Genomic DNA, 21800 nt, shown 5'->3' with positions numbered 1-21800 from the left:
ATAAAAAACAATAAAAAAATAACATGTATATGCTGAAGGGTTTTGGACCGAAACGTCGGCTGTGCCCTTCTCCGTAGACGCTGCCTGACCTGCTGAGTTCCTCCAGCATTTTGTGTGTGTTGCTCCGGATTTCCAACATCTGCCGATTTCCTCTTATATAAAGTTAAATGAGATTAAATAAGTTGTGTAAAGAGAGGAAAAATAGTGAGGTTGTGTTCGTGAGTTCATTGTCTCTTCAGAAACCTGATGGCGGAGGGGTTCGTAAAACTAGTAGAACAGCCAAGTTGGTGTGGTCTTTCATTGACTCTGTTATGGTTATTCATCTACAGATTTATCGAATATGCTCGTAAGAAAATGAATCTCAGGGTTGTATATGGTGCCATGTATGTACTTTGATAATAAATTTACTTTGAGCTTTGAAACATTGAGTGTGTGTCTTCAGGCTCCCGTACCACCTCACTGATGGTAGTAATAAGAGGGCACGTCCTGGGTGATGGGGAGGCTTGTGCCCATGATGGAGATGGCTGCATTTGCAACTTTTGGCGGCTTTTTCAATCCCGTGCCGCGGCCCCTCCATATCAGACAGTGATGCAATCAGTTAGAATGCTCTCCGTGAAATTTCCGAGTGTCTTTGGTGACATACCAAATCTCCCCAAAGAGACTTAAAACTTGTCCCTCACACAGAAATGTGGAAAATGGAAGCAGAAAGGAGAGTTAGACCTTTCACTACATTGAATGTAATCAAACAGCAGAGGGTTACGGAGCATGTCATTTGCCGTAAGACAGCATCTGTACGGATGGAGACACTCAACATTCTGAGACTGTCATCTTTCTGTTTCTCAAATTCAGAATCAGGCTTATTATCACTGATGTGTGTTGTGAAATTTTAAAAAATTATTGTAAGTTGCAATAAGAAATATATATAAAATAGATAGTGCAAAGATAGTGATGAAGAGTCTCAGTCCGAAATGTCAACTATTTATTCCTCTCCATAGATGCTGCCTGACCTGCTGAGTTCCTCCGGCATTTTGTGTGTGTTTATGCAAAAAATAGTGCGGTACAGTGTTGTTCATGGATTGTTCCAAACTCTGAGGGGAAGATTTCTGCTGCTTAAGCATTGAGTGTGTGCCTTCAGGCTCCTGTACCTCCTCCCTGATGGTGGCAATGAGAAGTGGGCATGGTGACAGTCCTTCATGATGTCAGTAGGCATCAGAGTTGGCATGAAAGAGAGGGGCTGAAGGGTCTGCTGTTCAACCGTATAACTGTGTACGTGAGGCAACAACCCTAACAGCTGATCATTTCTTCAGATTCCTGATTTATTAAATACATTACCTGAATTTGTCTGTACAGGGAACTGGACCTCTTGTCTCTGGATCACTCCCCAGTCCACTGGCCCACTCACCCACACACGTATTCACTTTATGTCTGCAATAGTATCACGGTAGTGTGGCGGTTCACTGAACATTCAATTCCTGCTGTTGTCTGAATGCAGTTTGTACGTTCTCCCTGTGACCGCGTGGTTTCCTCCTGGTGCTCTGGTTTCCTCCCACATTCCAAAGACGTACCGGTTAGGGCGAGTAAAGGTGGGCATGCTATGTTGGTACCAGTAGCATGGCAGCATTGCGAGCCGCCCCCGGCACATCCTCGGACTGTGTTGGTCATTGACGCAAACGATGCATTTCGCTGTGTGTTTCGATATCTCAATGTACATGAGACAAGTAAAGCTAATCTTTAATTGGCTCCATCCGACACAAAAAGCCAGATCTCCTGGTGGCCACCCATTTTAATTCTGCTTCCCACTCCCATTCTGACACGTCAGTCCCTGGTTCCTCTACTGCCAGGATGAGGCCAGTCTCAGGCTGGAGGAGCCTTCCATCCCATTTGGTTAGCCTCCAACCTGATGGCAAAAACATCGTTTTCTTGAACGTCCAGTAATAGCCCCTTCCCTCCTCTCCTTCACCATTCCTATTCCTGTTTCCCTCTCTCACCTTATCTCCTTACCTGCCCATCACCTCCCTCTGGTGCTCCTCCCCTTCCCTTTCTTCCACGGCCTTCTGTCCTCCCCTGTCAGATTTCCCATTCTCCAACCCTTTATCTCTTTCACTAATGAACTTCCCAGCTTTTTGCATCACCCCTCCCCACTCCTGTTTGTTTCACCTATCACCTACCACCTTGTACTTCTTCCTACTCTCCCCCAACCTTCTTACTCTGACCTCCCCTTCTTCTTTCCAGTGCTGATGAAGGGTCTCAGCCTGAAATGTCGACTGTACTTTTTTCCACAGATGCTGCCTGGCCTGCTGAGTTCCTCCAGCATTTTGTGTGCGTCGCTCGGATTTCCAGCATCTGCAAATTTTCTGGTCTTTAATCTTAATCACTTCTTCTTTCTCTTTGTCTCATTCTCCTGTTTTCTCTTTTCTCTCCCTCTTTCACCCCTCTTTCTCATGCACTCTCTCTCCCTCTTTTTCTCCCTCTCTCTCTCTCTCTATCTCATCCCTTTCACTCTCTTCCCTCTTTCTGCTTCTCACACACTCTCTCTGAATTCTTTTACCTCCTTTAATGGACTTAGAGCACCTCAATCAGATCTCTGGATGCATTCCCAGTCTGTGCAACATATCCATGTAATTGAACCCTTCGCTGCCCGGAACGGAGAGTCCCGGATCAGGCAAAGGTGCTTTGCAGACCTTCGATCATCTTGCCTGGATCTGCCCTGTAATCTTTCTGTGGCTCTTGCTTGTCTGCTTTCTGCCCGGATCCAAGGCTTCTTGTCCCTGCTGCTCTTTGGCCTGAGCTGGGTCGCTGATGATAAAGGTTCTGAAAGAAGCAGCTGGCTATCGCTGACGGAATGCGTGGTGTCAAGTTTTCGAACACTGGCTAGGACTCAGCAGACAATGGCCTTGCCACATGGAATATTCAAGGTGGAAACAAGTATTGGAATATAGTAAACCAAGAGATTCTTGAGATGCTGGAAATCCAGATCAACACATTCACCATGCTGGAGGAACTCAGCAGGCCAGGGAACATCTATGGAAAAGAGTAAACGGTTGACGTTTTGGGCCGAGACGCTACATCAGGACTGGAAAGGAAGGGGGGAGAAATCAGAATAAGAAGGTGGGGTGCAGTGGGGAGGGGGAGGACAAGCAAGGATGTGATAGGTGAAGCCCGGTGCGTGGGGGAGGGTGCGTGAAGCAAGGAGCTGGGAGGTGATAGGTGGAAGCGGTGAAGGGCTGGAGGAGAAGGAATCTGATTGGAGAGGAGAATGGAAATGGGAGGAAGGAAAGCGGGGGGGATCCAGGGGGAGGTGATGGGCAGGTGAGGAGAAGAGGTAAGAGGCCAGATTGGGGAATTAGAGAAGAGAGAAGAGGGGCCCTTGAGGAACCAGACTTGTGATTCAGCTAGGGTTAAATAGGTAGGTTGTTGAGCGGTTTGGCTGCTTGGGCAGGAAGGCCTGACCACGATGCATTTCTAAGTAAAATAAAGTAAATTACAAAGGTTTGCCAGGGCCGGGTCGATCATTGTGTCTCTATCTGTTGTTTTACAGATTCTGTTGGGCCATGTGGGTCATTGTGTCTCTATCTGTTGTTTTACAGATTCTGTTGGGCCACGTGGGTCATTGTGTCTCTATCTGTTGTTTTACAGATTCTGTTGGGCCAGGTCAGTCATTGCCAGTTAGAGTTGGATAATAATTGCTGGGAAGCTGTCATCCTGAATCTTGAGAAGGTGGGTCAGGTACAGTTCAAACCAAGTAAGAGCAGTCGAATTTCCCGATTCAAGCCTCACAGTAATCTGTAAATTTCTTAATTTTGTCATGTGTACCGAGGCACAGTGAAAAAGATTGTTTTGTATGCCATCCATACAAATCATTTCATCACATCATTGTGCTGAGGGAGAACAAGGGAATGCAATAACAGAATAAAGTGATACAGTTACAGAGAAAATGCAGTGCAGGCAGTCAATAAGTTGCAAGGTTAAAACGAGTTAGAGTGTGAGGTCAACATTCCATCTTATCGTACTAGGGAACCGTTCAATACTCATGACAATCAAATAGCAGGATGATCTATTTTTCTCCCACATCCCACGTACTCAGAGTACTGTGTGTAGTTGGACTATTGTGTGATGTTCTGGTCACCCACCTACAGGAAAGGTACCTATAAGATTGAAAGAGTACAGAGAAAGTTCACAGGGATGTTGCCAGGACCGCGGGACTTGAGTTAAAGGGAAAGATTGAATGGGTTAGGACTTTTTTTCCCTGGTGTGTAGAAGATTGAGGGGAGATTTGACAGAGGTATACAAAGTTATGAGGGGTGTAGATAGGGTAAAGGCAAGCAGACTTCTTCCACTGAGATTATGGGTGAAGGGTGAAATGTTTAAGGGGAACCTGAGGGTGAATTTCTTCACTCAGAGGATGGTGAGAGGGTGGAACGAGCTGCCAGTGTAAGTGATGGATGCAGGTTCGATTGCAACATTGAAGGGAAATTTGGATAGGTACATGGATGGAAGGGATATGGGGTCTATGGTCCAGGTGCAAGTTGATGGAACCAGGCAGATTAATGGTTCAGCATGGACTAGATGGGCTGAAGAGCCTGTTTCTGTGCTGGAGTGTTCAGTGACTGTATCCCATCTTCCTTCTCGAAGCCTCGCGGTAATCAGTAAATTGGTTTATTATTAACCCACGTACCGAGATACAGTGAAAAACTTGTCTTGCACACTGTTCATATAGATCAGATCATTACAGTGTATTGAGGTAGAACAAGGTAAAGCAATAACAGATTGCATAATAAAGTGTCACAGTTACCGAGAAAGTGCAATGCAGGCAGACAATAAGGTGCAAGGACCACACTGAGGTAGATTGTGATGTCAAGAATCTGTTTTGTTGTACCAGGTGATGGTTCAATAGTCTTATAACAATGGAATATAGGATGCTTCAGCTTCCTCTCACATCCCGATCGATAGATAGATAGATAGGTACTTTATTGATCCCACATCCCAATCGATAGATAGATAGATAGAAACTTTATTGATCCCACATCCCGATAGATAGATAGATACTTTATTGATCCCAAAGGAAATTACAGGTCACAGTAGCATTACAAGTGCACAGATATACAAATATTAGAAGAGAAGTAACAATTAATAAAATAATAAGTTACCACAAACAGTCTAACTGGAGGGTGTCATCACTTCCCCGGCTGTAGGTCGACTCATTATAGAGCCTAATGGCTGAGGGTAAGAATGACCTCGTATAGCTTCGGTTGTCTTCATCTGTTACTGAAAGTGCTCCTTTGTTAGACATGGTGGCATGCAGAGGGTGAGAAACATTGTCCAGAGTTGTCAGGAATAATGTGCGGGGTTAGTGTGTAAATTGGCCCAGCTGGTGGGTGAGGGGTGGAATCTGTGTCTCTGTTTGGGGGCATTGATGGGAGTGTGAGGGGAATAGTTTCAGGTAAAATTAGTGGGGGACAGGAATTTCGGTGGGTTCAATGGGCTGAATGGAGTCCTGTGCCACAAGTAATTAAGAGGAACGAAATACACAAAAGTGAATTCTGGCTGGCATGCTGATGAAATATTCAAATCAGAATCGGGTTTATTAGCTCTGTCTAATATGATGTGAGAATTGTCATTTTGTGGCAGCAGTACTGAGCGAAGACATAAAGTTACTATAAATGACAAAATAAATAAATAGTGCAAAAATAGAATAAGGATGTGTGGGTTCATGGGTTCACTGTCCATTCAGAAATCTGATGGCGGAGGCGAAGAAGCTATTCCTGAAACGTTGAGTGTGTGTCTTCAGGCTCCTGTACCTCCCCCCGATGGTATTAATGAGAAGAGGGCGTGTCCTGTACCTCCCCCCGATGGTATTAACGAGAAGAGGGTGTGTCCTGTACCTCCCCCAGATGGTATTAACGAGAAGAGGGCGTGTCCTGTACCTCCCCCCGATGGTATTAACGAGAAGAGGGCGTGTCCTGTACCTCCCCCCCATGGTATTAACGAGAAGAGGGTGTGTCCTGTACCTCCCCCCGATGGTATTAACGAGAAGAGGGCGTGTCCTGTACCTCCCCCGATGGTATTAACGAGAAGAGGGCGTGTCCTGTACCTCCCCCGGTGGTATTAACGAGAAGAGGGCGTGTCCTGTACCTCCCCCTGATGGTATTAACGAGAAGAGGGCGTGTCCTGTACCTCCCCCTGATGGTATTAACGAGAAGAGGGCGTGTCCTGTACCTCCCCCGGTGGTATTAACGAGAAGAGGGCGTGTCCTGTACCTCCCCCCGATGGTATTAACGAGAAGAGGGCGTGTCCTGTACCTCCCCCCGATGGTATTAACGAGAAGAGGGTGTGTCCTGTACCTCCCCCCGATGGTATTAACGAGAAGAGGGCGTGCCCTGTACCTCCCCCCGATGGTATTAACGAGAAGAGGGCGTGTCCTGTACCTCCCCCGGTGGTATTAACGAGAAGAGGGCATGTCCTGTACCTCCCCCTGATGGTATTAATGAGAAGAGGGCGTGTCCTGTACCTCCCCCTGATGGTATTAACGAGAAGAGGGCATGTCCCAGAAGGCTCCTTAGTGACAGATGCCACCTTCTTGAGGAACCACCTGTTGAAGATGTCCTCAATGGTGGGGAGGGCTTTGCCTGTGATGGGGCTGACTGAGCTCACACCCCTCGCCGTCCTGCACGGTGGCCCTCCGTACCTGATGATGATACAACCACTCAGAATGCTCTCCATGGTAGAAATTTGCTGGAGTCTTCGTCGAGATACCAGATCTCCTCAAACTCCTAATGAAGTAGAGACACTGGTGTGCCTGCTTTGTGATTGCACCAATGTGTTGTGCCCAGATAGATCCTCTGTGGGATTAGGTTAAAGTCAAAGGAAATTTATGACCAAAGTACATATATGTCACTGTATACAACCCTGAGATTTGCTTTCTTGTGAGCATTCACAGTAGAACAAACAAATACAATAGAATCAATGAAAAACGACACACAAAGACCGACAAACAACCAATGTGCAAAAGAATACAAACTGTGCAAATAGAGAATGAGTTGTAAAGAGTCTTTGAAAGCGAATCTATAGGTTGTGCAATCAGTTAAGTTTTAAGGTGGGTGAAGTTATCCCCACAGTGTCACATGACCGACAACAATGAATATAGAATTGAATTGATTGTTTTATAAAAACAATCAAACATTTATTAAACTCTGCCCAATATAAAAAAATTAAACAAACGAAAATCTTAACCGGAAGTAAACTGCTATGTGGCCATTTAACAAACCGCCTCTCAGTACTAGTTCTTAAAGCGATAATTGCGAAAACAGTTCTTAAAGTGGTAAATTCAAACACAGTTCTTAGAATGGTAAATTCGAAAGTCCAAGAGATTTATACAGTCAATTAGGAGAGACTTTCCTGAAGTAAAGAATTCCTCGAAGATACGACATCACGCCAGTCCCAGCCGGATCCTGCCTTGTCCGCAGGATTCACAACGATGGGAATAAAACGGTTTAAAGACACTGACCTTTACCTTTTGATACTAGATCCTGCACAGCCCTTTCTGCCGCTTTTAGCAGAGGCTATCTCATGCAGATCACTCTTTCTTGAACAAATTCAATAATGGTCGATCCTTTCAACCGTCGAATGACTCCTTCAGGTTCCTGTCTTCACTTTCCAATACTACTGAAAAGATACATCAACAAACCTGGCAGCGATTGGTTAAACTGCCGGCCCAACACTTTTGTACCTTACAATAGAACGTAAAACTCCGTTTTAAAATCAAAACTGTATCATAAAACAAAAATGCAGCGGAGCGGAGTCTCTGGCTAACGTTCTAACTGGAAAACTAACTGTGTCACCCCAGGGGTCTCCTTTTATACCCGTGGTGCACATGTCATCACGTGACCTCACATCGGCAGGAAAATTACATCAGGTGACCTCCAAAAGACCATTACATCATCCTCACAAGACAGTCACAAGATATCCATGAGGTAGGTAACAACAACATGATGGTTGAGGGGTAGTAGCTGTCCTGAACCTGGTGGTGTGGTCCTGAGGCTCCAGTATCTCCTTCCTCAAGGCAGCAGTGAGAAGAGAGCGCGGCCTGAATGAAGGAGGCCCCTGGTGATGGACGCTGCTTTCCTGCCACAGTGTTTCATGTAGATGTGCTCAATGCAGGGGAGGGCTTTACCCGTGATGGACTGGGCCGTATCACCGATATAACAATGTAATGGTTCACGTGGCACTGTTACAGCTCGGCGTGTTGGAGTTCAGATTTTAATTCCGGGGCCGTCTTCCTGAGTGTGCGAGTGTTTCCTCTGGGTACAGTCCAAAGACGTAGGTGTTAGTAGGTTAAATGGCCATTGTGAGTTGTCCTGTGATTAGCCTCGGGTTAAATCGGTGGGTTGTGGGCTGGGCTGTGTGGCTCCTTGGGTTGGAAAGGCCTGTTCCACACTGTGTCTATAAATAATAATTTAAAAAATAAAATAATTCGTTTTGTTTTGCAGCAGCAATACAGTGCAGGCATAAAATTAATATGGATTACTAAATAAACAGGGCAAAGAAAGATAGTGTCGATGGGTTCAGTCTCCATTCAGAAATCTGGTGGTGGAGGGGAAGAAGCTGTTCCTGAAACGTTGTGTGTGTATCTTCAGACTCAAATGGTCAATAAACCACAAAGATCCCTGACTTCATCTGGCAGGGATCTATGCTGTGAATTTCTTTTTTGCCTCTCTACCTCACTCATAAAGTCTCGCTAAAGTCTGAACAAGCCTCTTAGTCACCAATTTAAATACCTCCCCACATGGCTGAACACCTGTATTCGCTTGGTGCTGTTCCTGAGAAGCGTGGTGCTATATCATTGCAGGCTGCTCTTACTCTGCGGTAACCCGAAGCTAGAAAACTCCCTGTAACAACGTAGCTCAGAGAGGAACGAGGCCCTCTGCTCTTCAGTGTTCCAGGCTGGAGGAGTGCGGCAATGGAGAATGATCAAGGATCAGGGATCATCTTTATGCACCACATACACTGACGTGTGTTAGGAGTTTGCTGTGCTGTGTTGGTCAGGGTATAACATACAACTAAATACAACATTCAATAAGTAAAGAATTGTATAAAAATAATTCCAGAAGCATGGATATGGAATAAAATGTCCATAAATACTGTACCTGAATACCAGTGTGTGTTTACAATGCCAACAGCGTTATAAACAATGGTTTAGTGTTTAGATTAGATTATGAGGACACTCAGTCCTCGTTTATTGTCATTTAGAAATTCATGCTTTAAAAAATGATACAATGTTCTTCCAGAATGATCTCACAAGAAACACAAGACAAACCAAGACTAAAACTGACAAAACCACATAATTATAACATATAGTTACAACAGTGCAAAGCAAAACTGTAATTTGATAAAGAGCGGACCATGGGCACGGTAAAAAAAAGTCTCGAAGTCACAATAGCCCCATCATCTCACGCAGACAGCAGAAAGGAGGAACTCTCCCTGCCATGAACCTCCAAGCGCCGCAAACTTGCCGATGCAGCACCATTGGGAGCACCCGACCACAGCCGACTCTGAGTCGGTCTGAAAACTTCGAGCTTCCGACCAGCCCTCCGACACTGAGCACCATCCTCTGCTGCGCACTTCGACCCCGCCCCGGCCGCCGAGCAACAAGCAAAGCCGAGGACTCGGGGCCTTCCCCTCCGGAGATCCTGGACCACACAGTAGCAGCAGCAGTGAAACAGGCATTTCAGAAGTTTCACTAGATGTTCCTCCGTGCTCTCACGTCTGTCTCCATCAAATCAGGATTGTGCAGGGCACCCTGCTTGACAGATAACAGACATCACCACCGGAGTGGCCGCTGTGAGCTGCGTCGTGCCGCCATCTTCTCCTCCCCTCCAGATTACAGAGTAGTGATGGGGGTGATACTAAGAGGTAGGTCTTCATCATTCTGTGCTGTGTGGTGTTGACATGGGTGATCATGGTCTTTCCATGACCATGATTGTTCTTGGCAAATTTTTCTACAGAAGTGGTTTGTCATTGCTGCCTTCTGGGCAGTGTCTTTACAAGACGGGTGACCCCGGCCATTATCAATTCTCTTCAGAGATAGTCTGCCTGGTGTCAGCAGTCACATAACCAGGATTTGTGATCTGCACCGACTGCTCATACGACCATCCACCACCTAATCCCGTGGCTTCACGTGACCCTGATCGGGGGCTAGGTAGGTGCTACACCTTGTCCTAGGGTGACCTGCAAGCTAGCGGAGCTAGCGGAAGGAAGGAGTGCCTTGCACCTCCTTTGGTAGAGACATATCTCCACACCACCACCCAACAAGAACTTCACACCATTTTAAAATTTCCTTCCCTCAGGCAGTTAATCTGATCAATCATTCTAGTTAGCCCTACACCACCCAAGGAGGGTGGTGGTGTAGGGCTAACTAGAATGATTGATCAGATTAACTGCCTGAGGGAAGGAATTTTTAAAATGGTGTGAAGTTCTTGTTCTAATGGCCTTGTAACGCTTTCCAGAAGGGAGCTTTTGGAAAAAGCAGTTTGTCGACAATGGGCAATGTCCACAATGATTTTCCTTGCCCGCTTTGTTGTCCTGAACATGTACAAGTCCTGAGGTGATGGTAGACTGCAGCCAACGACCTTTTCTGCTGACCTGACAGCTCACTGTAATTTTCATATATTGTGGGAGGGTGCTGCACCAAACCAGACAGTGATGTCTGACGTGAGGATGCTGTGTGTGATGAGAGTGTAGAATTACACCAGGGTGTCCTGGGGAAGATGGAATCACCAAACCAGACGGTGATGTCTGACGTGAGGATGCTGTTGATGATGACAGTGTAGAATAAGAGGAGTACAGTGCAGTGACCCAGGAACCCAGCCTGGATTCTGGGATTGGACTGGAGTGCTGGGGTCCTGGAAGAGCAGCCAAGTCAAAGTGGGGCTCACTAAAATATAAGATACAGCCCCCCCGCCCCAAGACAGCCACTGAATCAGGTTTACTATCACTGATACAGGTTGTAAAATTCATTGTTTTGTGGCAGCAGCATACTGCAATACATACAAAAATTACAATAATGAATAAATTTGTATATATAATAGTGAAGTAATGTTCATGGGTTCATTGCCCATTCAGAGATCTGATGGTGAGGGGAAGTAGCTGTTCCTGAAACATAAAGTATGTGTCTTTAGGCTCCTGTACCTCCTCCTTGATGGTAGCGATGAGGAGAGGTAACCAGGTCTATATGGTATTAGTGAACCCCTCCATAACCTGGTATAGTATTGGTAACCTCTTGGTAACCAGGTGTAGTTTTAGTAAACACCTCTATAACCAGATGTAGTATTAATAACCCCCTCATAACCAGATGTACTTTTTATTAACCCCCAGGTGTAGCATTAGTAACCCTTTGATAACTGGGTGTGGTATTAGTAAAGCCCTTGGTAAATGGTGTGGTATTGGTAAACCCCTTGATAACCAGGGTGGACTGATTGGGTGAGCAAAGCCCCGATCAAAGAGGATGGACTTTAGAAACGAAGGGAGAGGTTCAGTGGGGGTGTTCCAGAGCTTTGGGTTGATGACTGAAGGAACCCTCCCGAGGCAGACCCTCATGGTTGAGGTGATCAGTGTGATATGCGGGAGGTGACTTTAAGACCACTGTGCTGATGCAGTCACGCGCCCTCTAGTGGCCGGGAAACAGCAGAGAAAGTTAAAACAACACATTTTGGGAGGAACTCAGCAGGTCAGGCAGCATCTGTGGAGGGAGAGAGATGGTCAACATTTCACATCATGGACCTGCATCTCGATGCTCTGAATGGTCAGGGCCTTGACCCAGAACGTCAACCGACCTTCTATCTCCTCCGACGCTGCTCGAGCTGCTGAATTCCTCCTGTGAACAACAGGAATTCTGCAGATGCTGGAAATTCAAGCAACACACATCAAATTCCTCCTGTGGTTTATTCTCTGCTCTGGGGAGAGTAAAGGTGTACTACAAGCATGGAGAGTGCATGGTGAGGAGGTGCTGAGCTCAGTGATTGCTCATCCTCTGGACAGATGTTGGAGTTAGAATGCAGAATAGAACACGACAGCTCAGGCCTTTCGGCCCACAATGTTGTGCCGACCCTTTAACAAACGCCAAGATCAATCTAACCCTTCCCTCCCACATTAGTCAGTCAGTTACGCCCATCTCTCCTACAGTAGCCTGGGCTGCCAACAGCAGCTCACCAGAGACCTCCATCCTGGGTCAGTCTTTCACGTTGTCCCCAGGTGTCTCACACACACACACACACACACACACACACACACACACACACACACACACACACACACCACTCTCTGTGTAAACAAACCTGCCTCTGATATCCCCCACACATCAAAGTTGCTGGTGAACGCAGCAGGCCAGGCAGCATCTCTAGGAAGAGGTACAGTCGACGTTTCAGGCCGAGACCCTTCGTCAGGACTAACTGAAGGAAGAGTGAGTAAGAGATATCCCCCGATACTTTTCTCCAATCACTGTAAAATTAACCCCCATTCATATTATCCATTTCTGCCCCAGTAAAAAGTCTCTGACTGTCCACTCCATCTATGCCTCTTATCATCTTGTGCACCTCTATCAAGTCACCTTTCATCCTCCTTCTCTCCAAAGAGAAAAGCCCTAACTCGCTCAATCTATCCTCATAAGACTTGATCTCTAATCCAGGCAGCATCCTGGTAAATCTCCTCAGCACCCTCTCCTGTAATGAGGCAGCATGGTAGTGTAGAGGTTAGCATAACACTATTATAGTGTCGGTTATCATCGATTGGGGTTCAGTCCCTCCGCTGTCTCTGAGGAGTTTGTACGTTCTCCCCGTGACCACATGGTTTCCTCTGGGTGCTCCGGTTTCCTCCCACAGTCCAAAGACATACCTGTGAGGGTTGGTGAGCAGTGGCACAGGAAGCATTGAAACATTTGCAGGCTGTCCCCAGACCATCCTTGGACTGCGTTGGTAGTTGACCCAAATGAGACATTTCACTTTTTTAATGTTTTACTGTTTTGATGCACATGTGACAAATAAAACTAATCTGTAAATCACTTTACCCCAGGAAGCAGTCCGGTGAAGCTCGGTATTTGTCACTAATTGATATTGTCAAACATATCAAGGTACGTTATTCCCAATCCCCCCTTCCCCATGTTCCTACCTCTCCCCTTCACCTGCATTCACCTATCACCTGCTAACGCATGCTTCCCCTCCCTCTACCCTTCCATCTGGGCGCCTGTCCTCTCTCTTTCCAGTCCCAGAGAGTGTCAGCAGTCCAATTCCTGTCACCTTCCAGCTTGTGTTCCCACACCCACCCCCCACACAAACTTCTTATTCCGGCATCTTCCCCAAAATGTCGATGTTTATTGCTCTCCATAGATGCTGACTGACCTGCTGACTTGTTCCAGCACCTTGCTTGCTGGGAGCCCAGCCTAGATTTAGGTGCCCTGAGGCCCTTGAACTCTTGACCTTTTGAGGCGGTGACCCATGATGACACAGCTGAAGGCAAACTGATTTGTCTTCCAGGGAAAGAACATGAAGTTCAGAAACTTTCAGACCATCTGGCTCCGGGTTCTAACCAGTCATGAATCCCTCTCAGTCACGTACACGGCCCACCACCCGGGCCATGCTCGCTCCTCGCTGCTACCATCAGGAAGGAGGCACAGGAGCCCCAGGTCCCACACCACCAGGTTCAGGAACAGTTATCACCCCTCAACCGCCAGGCTCCTGAACCAGCGTGGATAACTGAACTCATCTCAACGCTGAACTGATTCCTGAACCTGTGGACTCACTTTCAAACACTCTTGGCAACTCATTTTCTAAAAATTACTTTTTATTTCCACAATTTGTCTTTTTTTTTTGCAAGTTGGTTGCTTGTCTGTCCTTGTTTGTGGGTAGTCTTTCATTGATTCTACTGTATGTGTTTATCCTCCTGTAAATGCCAGCAAGTAAGTGAGTCTCGGCAGGATATGACGGTATATATATACTGTGATAACAAATTTACTTTGAACGTTGGCCTTGCATTATGCTTCTTCAGCACCAAGATATTAATAACTTATTATCTACAGTTTCGCTTATCTAAACTCAGACAACCTCAGCCTGTGGGAAATTCTCCACACCTCAGTCCTAAACTGATAAGTTCGTCCCTTAGTTTGGGACTTTGTTTAAGCCTCAGGAAAGCAGTGTCCATTATCAGGGACCCCCACAACCCAGACCGTGCCCTCTTCTTGGGGCTGCCATCGGGAAGAAGGTACAGAAGCCTCTGGTCCCACACCACTAGGTTCAGAACCTGTATCAGAATCAGGTTTAATATCACCGACATAGGCCATGAAATGTGTTGTCCTTGTGGCAGCCGTACAATGCAATACATAATAACAGAGAAAAAACGTGAATTACAGTAAATAAATTATTATATTACACTATATAGTTAAATTAAATAAGTAGTGCATCAATTTAAAAAGAAGGTGGGTAGTTTTCATGGGTTCAATGTCCATTTAGGAATCGGATGGCAGAGGGGAAGAAGCTGTTCCTGAATCGTTGAGTGTGTGCTTTCGGGCTCCTGTACCTCCTCCCTGGTGGTAGTGATGAGAAAAAGGCATGTCCTGGGTGCTGGGGGTCCATAGCGATGGATGACGCCTTTTTGAGGCATTGTTCATCGTTCATTCTTCAGGAACAGTTATTACCCTACAGCCATCAGGCTCCTGAACCAGGGTGGATAACTTCACCGGCCCCAGCACTGAACTGATTCCATAACTACAGTCTCACTTTTAATGTCTCTACAACTCACGTTCTCAGTATTATTTATTTATTTGTGTGTTTGGTTTTGTATTTACAGATTTTGTCTTCTTTTGCTCATTGGTTGTTTGTTAGTTTTCGTGTGTAGTTTTTCATAGATTCTGTGTATTCCTTTGTTCTACTGTGAATGCCTGCAAGAAAATGACTCTCAGATGGCACAGTGGTGTAGCGGTTAGCACAATAATTTACAGCACCAGTGACCCGGGTTCAAAAACCCTCCGCTGTCTGTCAGGAGTTCGTACGTTCTCCCCGTGACCGCCTGGGTTTACTCTGGGGGCTCTGGAGCACCCACAGCTGAAAGACATCCCAGCTGGTACATTGTAAGTTGTTCTGTGATTAGGGTTATAGCGGGGATTGCTGGGCAGCACGGTTCGAAGGTCCGGAAGGGACCTTGTTCCACTCGGCATTCAAATAATTAAATAAATATGGTAACATCCACCAGGTACACTTGTATATCTGTATACCTGTACAAAGGTACACCTGTATACCTGTACAAAGCTACACCTGTATACCTGTACAAAGGTACACCTGTGTACCTGTATACCTGTACAAAGGTACACCTGTACACTGGTACACCTGCTTTTAATGCAATTATCTCATCAGCCAATCATGTGGCAGCAACTCAATGCAGACAAGGTCAAGAGGTTCAGTTGTTCAGACCAATCATCAGAATGGGGAAGAATTGTGACTTTGACTATGAAATGATTTTTGGTGCCAGACGGGGTGGTTTGAGTATCTCAGAAACTGCTGATCTCCTGGGATTTTCACGCACTCTGGAGTTTACAGAGAATGGTGTGAGAAACAAGAAACATCCAGTGAGTGGCAGTTCTGTGGGTGAAAACACTTTGTTAATGAAAGAGGTCAAGGGAGAATGGCCAGACTGGTTCAAGCTGACAGGGAGGCGACAATAACTCACACATTACAACAGTGGTGTGCAGGAGAGCATCGCTGAATGCAGAATTCACTGGGCACTACTTGGCTAATGAGGATTTTATGGTCTTGCAAACCCCAAGGGTCACCCCAGATCGTTCATGTTACCTTCAACTGTTTGATCCAATTATCCAGTGGGAAGCCTGCCACCTCTAATTAGACATTCAATAGATTCCATCTGTAGATTTAAAGCCCAGAGGAGAGGTCTCAGTTACTGCTGAAGAGACAGCCTGTTTTCATTTACATCAGAGAGTGTCGGGGTGTCATACCCTGCCCACTTAACATTTGAGGGAAGATGCAACAGTCAGACTTTGGCCCGAAACTTCGACTCTTTATTCCTTTCCATAAGAAGCTGCCTGATCTGCAGAGTTCCTCCAGCATTAAAGGACCATAAGACCATATGACATAGGAGCAGAATTAGGCCGTCTGGCCCATCGAGTCTACTTCGCTGTTCAATCATGGCTGATCCTCTTTTTCTCCTCCTCAACCCCGGTTTCTGGCCTTCTCCCCATAACCTTAATGCCATGTCCAATCAAGAACCTATTAATTTCTGCCTTAAATACACCCAATCACCTGGCCTCCACAGCTGCATGTGGCAACAAATTCCACAAATTCACCACCCTTTGGCAAAAGAAATTTCTCTGCATCTCTGTTTTGAAAGGGCGCCCCTCTTATCCTGAAGCTGTGCCCTCTTGTCCTAGACTCCCCCACCATGGGAAACATCCTTTCCACATCTACTCTGTCTAGGCCTTTCAACATTCGAAAGGTTTCAATGAGATCCCCCCTCATCCTTCTGAATTCCAATGAGTACAGACCCAGAGCCATTAAATGTTCCCCATATGATAACCGTTTCATTCCCGGAATCATCCTTGTGAACCTCCTCTGGAACCTCTCCAATGCCAGCACATCTTTTCTTAGATGAGGGGCCCAAAACTGTCCACAATACTCAAGATGAGGCCTCACCAGTGCCTTATAAAGCCTCAGCATCTCATCCCTGCTCTTGTATTCTAGACCTCTTGAAATGAACGCTAACATTGCATTTGCCTTCCTCACCACGGACTCAACCTGCAAGTTAACCTTCAGGGTGTTCTGCACAAGGACTCCCAAGTCCCTTTGCACCTCAGATTCCTGGATTTTCTCCCCATTTAGAAAATAGTCTACATATTTATTTCTACTACCAAAGTGCATGATCATGCATTTTTCAACATTATATTTCATTTGTCACTTTCTTGCCCATTCTCCTAATCTGTCTTAAGTCCTCCTGCATCCTACCTGTTTCTTTAACACTATCTACCCCTCCACCAATCTTCATTTCATCTGCAAACCTGGCAACAAAGCCATCTATTCCATCATCTAAATCATTGATATACAGCATAAAAAGAAGCAGTCTCAACACCGACCCCTGCAGAATACCACTAGTCACTGGCAGCCAACCAGAAAAGGATCCTTTATTCCCACTTGCTGCCTCCTACCAATCAGCCCAATGCTCTAACCACGTTAGTAACTTTCCTGTAATACCTTGGGCACATAACTTGATAAGCAGCCTCATCTGTGGCACCTTGTCAAAGGCCTTCTGAAAATCCAAATATACAACATCCACTCCATCCCCTTTATCTATCCGACTTGTAATCTCCTCAAAGAATTCCAACAGGTTCGTTTGGCAGGATTTTCCCTGAAGGAAACCCTGCTGTCTTTGTCCTATCTTGTCCTGTGTCACCAAGTACTCTATAACTTCATCCTTAACAATTGACTCTAACATCTTTCCAACCACTGAGGTCAGGCTATCTGGTCTGTGTGTTGCGCAAGATTTCCAATATCTGCAGAATCTCTTCTTCTATTTTCCACTCTGGCATCTTACCCCTTGAGCTCTCCTGCCTATCACCTCCCCCTGGTGCTTCTCCTTTTTCCCCTTTTCCCATGGTCCACTCTCCTCTCCTATCAGATTCCTTCTTCTTCAGCCCTTTGCCTTTTCCACCTATCACCTCCCAGCTTCTCACCATCCCTTCCTCCCCCACCCGTGCACCTGGTCTCACCTATCACCTGCGAACATGTTCCTGCCCCTCCCCGCTACCTTGAGACTTTTGTACCTTCTGACAAATGCTCAGAAGAGGACACGACAAACTGAACCCGCAAGTCTGCGGTTTAATCTCCCCAGTGCATTCCGGCTAAATTGGTGCAATTTCCTCAGGAATGGAAACGGTGTCAGAGAGTTTGTCCACAGCAGCGGACAGCAGTTCTGTGCCTGTGACTGACTATAAGACCATAAAGCATAGGAGCAGAATGAGGCCATTCAGCCCATCGAGTCTGCTCTGCCATTCTATCATGGCTGATTTATTTTCCTTCTCAGCCCCATCCTCCTGCCTTCTCCCTGTAATCTTTAACCTCCTGACTAATCAAGAACCTATCAACCTCCATTTTAAATATACCAAATGATTTAGCTTCCACAGTTGTCTGTAACAATGAGTTCCCCAGATTCACCATCCACTGGCTGAAGAAATTCCTTCTCATCTTTGTTCTATCCTGAGGCTGTGCCCTGTGGTCCTAGACTCAGCCACGACAGGAAACATCCTCTCCACATCCACTCCATTGAACCCTTTCAATATTTGAGCAATACACACAAAATGCTGGAGGAACTCAGCAGGCCAGGTAGCATCTCTGGAAAAGAGTAAACAGTCGAATATTCATATCCAATGGATTTCAATGAGATTCCCCCCTCTTTCTTCTAAACTCCAGCGAGTACACTTACATGAGATGTTCAAAAGATTGAGAGGAACATGGACTTAACACAAGGAAATGGGACTGGCTCAGGTAGACAAGTTTAATTATCATTCAACCGTACCTGAATACAGCCAAAAGAGCCAGTGTTACTCCGGGATCAACGTGAAAAACACAGAGCCAACAGTCACACATAAGGCATATACAGTATATGCCATATAATTACAATAGGAGAGAAACAAAAAAAATCAATCTAGCCCAAGTCACTGAGTGTCATGGCCTGCAGATTGATGTTGTCCTGGAGCCATGTTTCTGTAAGAACAAGCACTCAGCAGTTCCTCATCTCACGCTGGGTCAGTCGCAGACGCTCCAGCTTGTTGTCCACTGGACAGCAGCACTAGCCGGAGGGGCTCGCCCTCAGCCCAGCACGGACACGGACAAAGAGCCTCTTTCCATGCTGAACCGGGCAAGTTTACGCTGGGTCACACTGGCATGGACAAAGAGCCTCTTTCCATGCTGAACAGGGCAAGTTTACGCTGGGTCACGCTGGCATGGACAAAGAGCCTCTTTCCATGCTGAACAGGGCAAGTTTACCCTCTAGAGCATAGGAGAATGAGGGAAGATTTGCACAATTATGAGTGATATAGATAGGGTGGTTCCCTCTAGTTGTTATAGCCTGGGTGGTAATGGGGATAAGTTCCCACTACCTACCACTAAGATCCTCCCACTAGTGTGTGACTCAGATAGCTTCAGACAGCCAAGTCCATCTCCTGGCCATCGTGTGTGGCTTAGTTATTAACCCGGGGAAATCATTTCTACTGACAGGAGAAGGGGCAAAGGTGAGCTACTGGCACCTTAAAACCAGTTGCTTTGGGGGAAAAGGGGCTCATCAGCTGTGGTTGGCAGCTCATCTTGGAGAAGCAAAACTCTGATCTCAAACCTCCGCTGCCCTGCGGCTATACCCACTCATGGGGAAGGCTTCGGGAGTAAACCCCCAGGGAAAAATCCAGAGCTGGAGTCCCTAAGGCAGTCCTACATTGAGTTCAATGCTGACTGGCAACTCCTGCAGCGCCGCTGGTGCCAAACTGTATCGGTCTCTGCGTTTCCTCTGGATTCGTCGGCTGCATGGAGAGGGGGAGTCCGCTGCATGGGCAACAGCTCACTCCCCAGATCGTACTGCCCTGGCTTGTGTATCACGTAGACGGCTGGGATGCAACGTCCATGGTCAATCCTGACCAATGGAAGGTGAACGCAAGCAGGCTTTTCCCACTAAGGTTGGGCGAAACTAGACCTAGAAGTCATGGGTTAAGGGTGAAAGGTGAAATGTCTAAGAGGAACTTGAGGGGGAGCTTCTTCACTCATAGGGTGGTGAGAGTGTGGAACGAGCTGCCAGCAGAAGTGGTGAATCTGATTTCGATTGTAAGGGAAGTTCAGATGAGTAATAAAGATCAGATAAATATTAACTATTTGTCACAGGAAACATAGAATGAAATATGTTGTTCATGTTAAAGATTCACACAGTGTGAGGATGTGCTGGGGGCAGCCCGCGAGTGCTGACATGCTCTGGCACCAACATAGCATGCCCACAATTTACTAATGCTCACTGTGATTGGACAGTGGGAGGAAACCCACGTAGTGACGGGAAGAACGTACAAACTCCTTCCAGACAATGGGAGGACTTGAGTCCCAATCGCTGGTGCTGTAAAGTGCCATGATTGCTGCTAAGCAACAGTGCCGTCCCAAGTTGTTGGTGTGACCACTCTTGGAGAATTAATTGTGTGCAGTTCTGGCTGCCCAGCTGGAGGCAGGATGTGATTAATCTGGGAAGGGTGCTGAAAATATTCACAAGGATATTACAGTGACTTTGTTTGTTTTGACAACCAGTGCAAAGAAACAGGAGGTTCCTCTGAACCTGCAATGTTGTTCATGTCTACTGGGATCCAGGCTGAGGCTTTATAAGGCCTCAGGCCCCACTTGTAGTATTGTGAGCAGTTTTGGGCCCCTTATCTAAGAAAGGATGTGATGGCATTGGAGAGGAGTTCAAGAAAATGATCCCAGGAATGAAAGGGTTAATGCATGAGGGGTGTTTGATGGTTCTGGGCCTGTACTCGCTGGAGTTTAGAAGGACAGGGGGGAGGTGGGATGGAGGGCATCTCATTAACGCCTCTTGAATATTGAATGGATGTGGAGAGGGATGTTTCCTATGGTGGGGGGAATCTAGAACCAAAGGGCACAGCCTCAGAACGGGAGGATGTTCCTTTCCAACAGAGGTGAGGAGGAATTTCTTCAGCCAGAGGGTGGTGAATCTGTGGAATTCAATGCCACAGACGGCTGTGGAGGCCTAATCATTGGGTACGTTTAAAGCAGAGTTTGATAGGTTTTTGTTTGGTCAGGGTGTCAAAGGTTAACGGGGAGAAGGCAGGAGAGGAGGGTTGAGAGGATGATAAATCAGCCATGGTGGAATGGTGGGGCAGACTCGATGGGCCAAATGGCCTGGTACTGCTGGTTTAAACAATTAAGTTGTCCTCATTTCTACCTCTTCCTCCGCCAGATCATTCCATCCACACATCACTCACTGTGCGAAAACTTGATCCTCAAAACTCCTTAAAGTCTTTCCCCTCTCAGTTTAAAGCTTGACCCTCTAGTTTTACTACGCTGGTGAAGAGTCTGTGACCAGTCACCTTATCCACACCCCTCATGATGTCCTGAACCTCTCCAACGTCTCCTGCGCTCCAGTCCCATCCAATCCGGTCTCTCCTTATAACTCAAGCAGTCGAGATGATTGTCATGGATACGGTAGGCCGAAGGGAAGTCTGACTCTGATCTCATCAGTGTCCTAGACAGTTCCCTCGATCTGGGGATTTAAACCATAAAGCCGTAAAACACAGGAGCAGAATTAGACCAAGTAGCCGATCAAGTCTGCTCTGCCATTAAGGGAAGAATTTTTCTCTGGAAAAATCAAGATTCAAAACTGTTTAATGTAACTTCCAGTACACAAGTGTAAAGGAGAATGAAATAATTTTACTCTGGATCTGATGCAGCATAAAAAACACAATAATAATTAAAAAATATATAAATACATAAAATTGTTTACATAGAAACATAGAAAATAAGTGCAGGAGTAGGCCATTCGGCCCTTCGAGCCTGCACCGCCATTTATTACGATCATGGCTGATCATCCAACTCAGAACCCCGCCCCAGCCTTCCCTCCATACCCCCTGACCCCCGTAGCCACAAGGGCCATACCTTTAAGTGCATAGATTGATTGTATGTCCATAAAGTGACACTAGGCACAGGAGTGTCTGTACAGAAGGTGACTCTGACAGGAAATGATAAAGTCATGGTGGTGGGGGGTGTGGAGGG

The 21800-nt window shown here is 46.3% G+C and overlaps 1 protein-coding gene across 5 annotated transcripts in view; it reads left to right on the top strand.

Annotated features, from left to right (window-relative positions):
* The window catches only part of LOC134349140 (synaptopodin), a 108344-nt gene that overhangs the window by 28420 nt on the left and 58124 nt on the right, over positions 1-21800 (top strand). For 2 of the 5 annotated variants that reach the window (XM_063053044.1, XM_063053045.1), the window contains one exon: positions 3637-3717. The exons of the other annotated variants lie outside the window; for them this stretch is intronic. The gene's annotated coding sequence lies outside the window, so the exon portion shown is untranslated. The remainder of the gene's footprint in view (positions 1-3636; positions 3718-21800) is intronic. 5 annotated transcript variants of the gene reach the window in all.

This window comes from Mobula hypostoma, chromosome 7 (assembly GCF_963921235.1).
Source record: "Mobula hypostoma chromosome 7, sMobHyp1.1, whole genome shotgun sequence".
Lineage (NCBI taxonomy): Eukaryota > Metazoa > Chordata > Chondrichthyes > Myliobatiformes > Myliobatidae > Mobula > Mobula hypostoma.
This window is presented reverse-complemented; position numbering and strand designations above follow the sequence as displayed.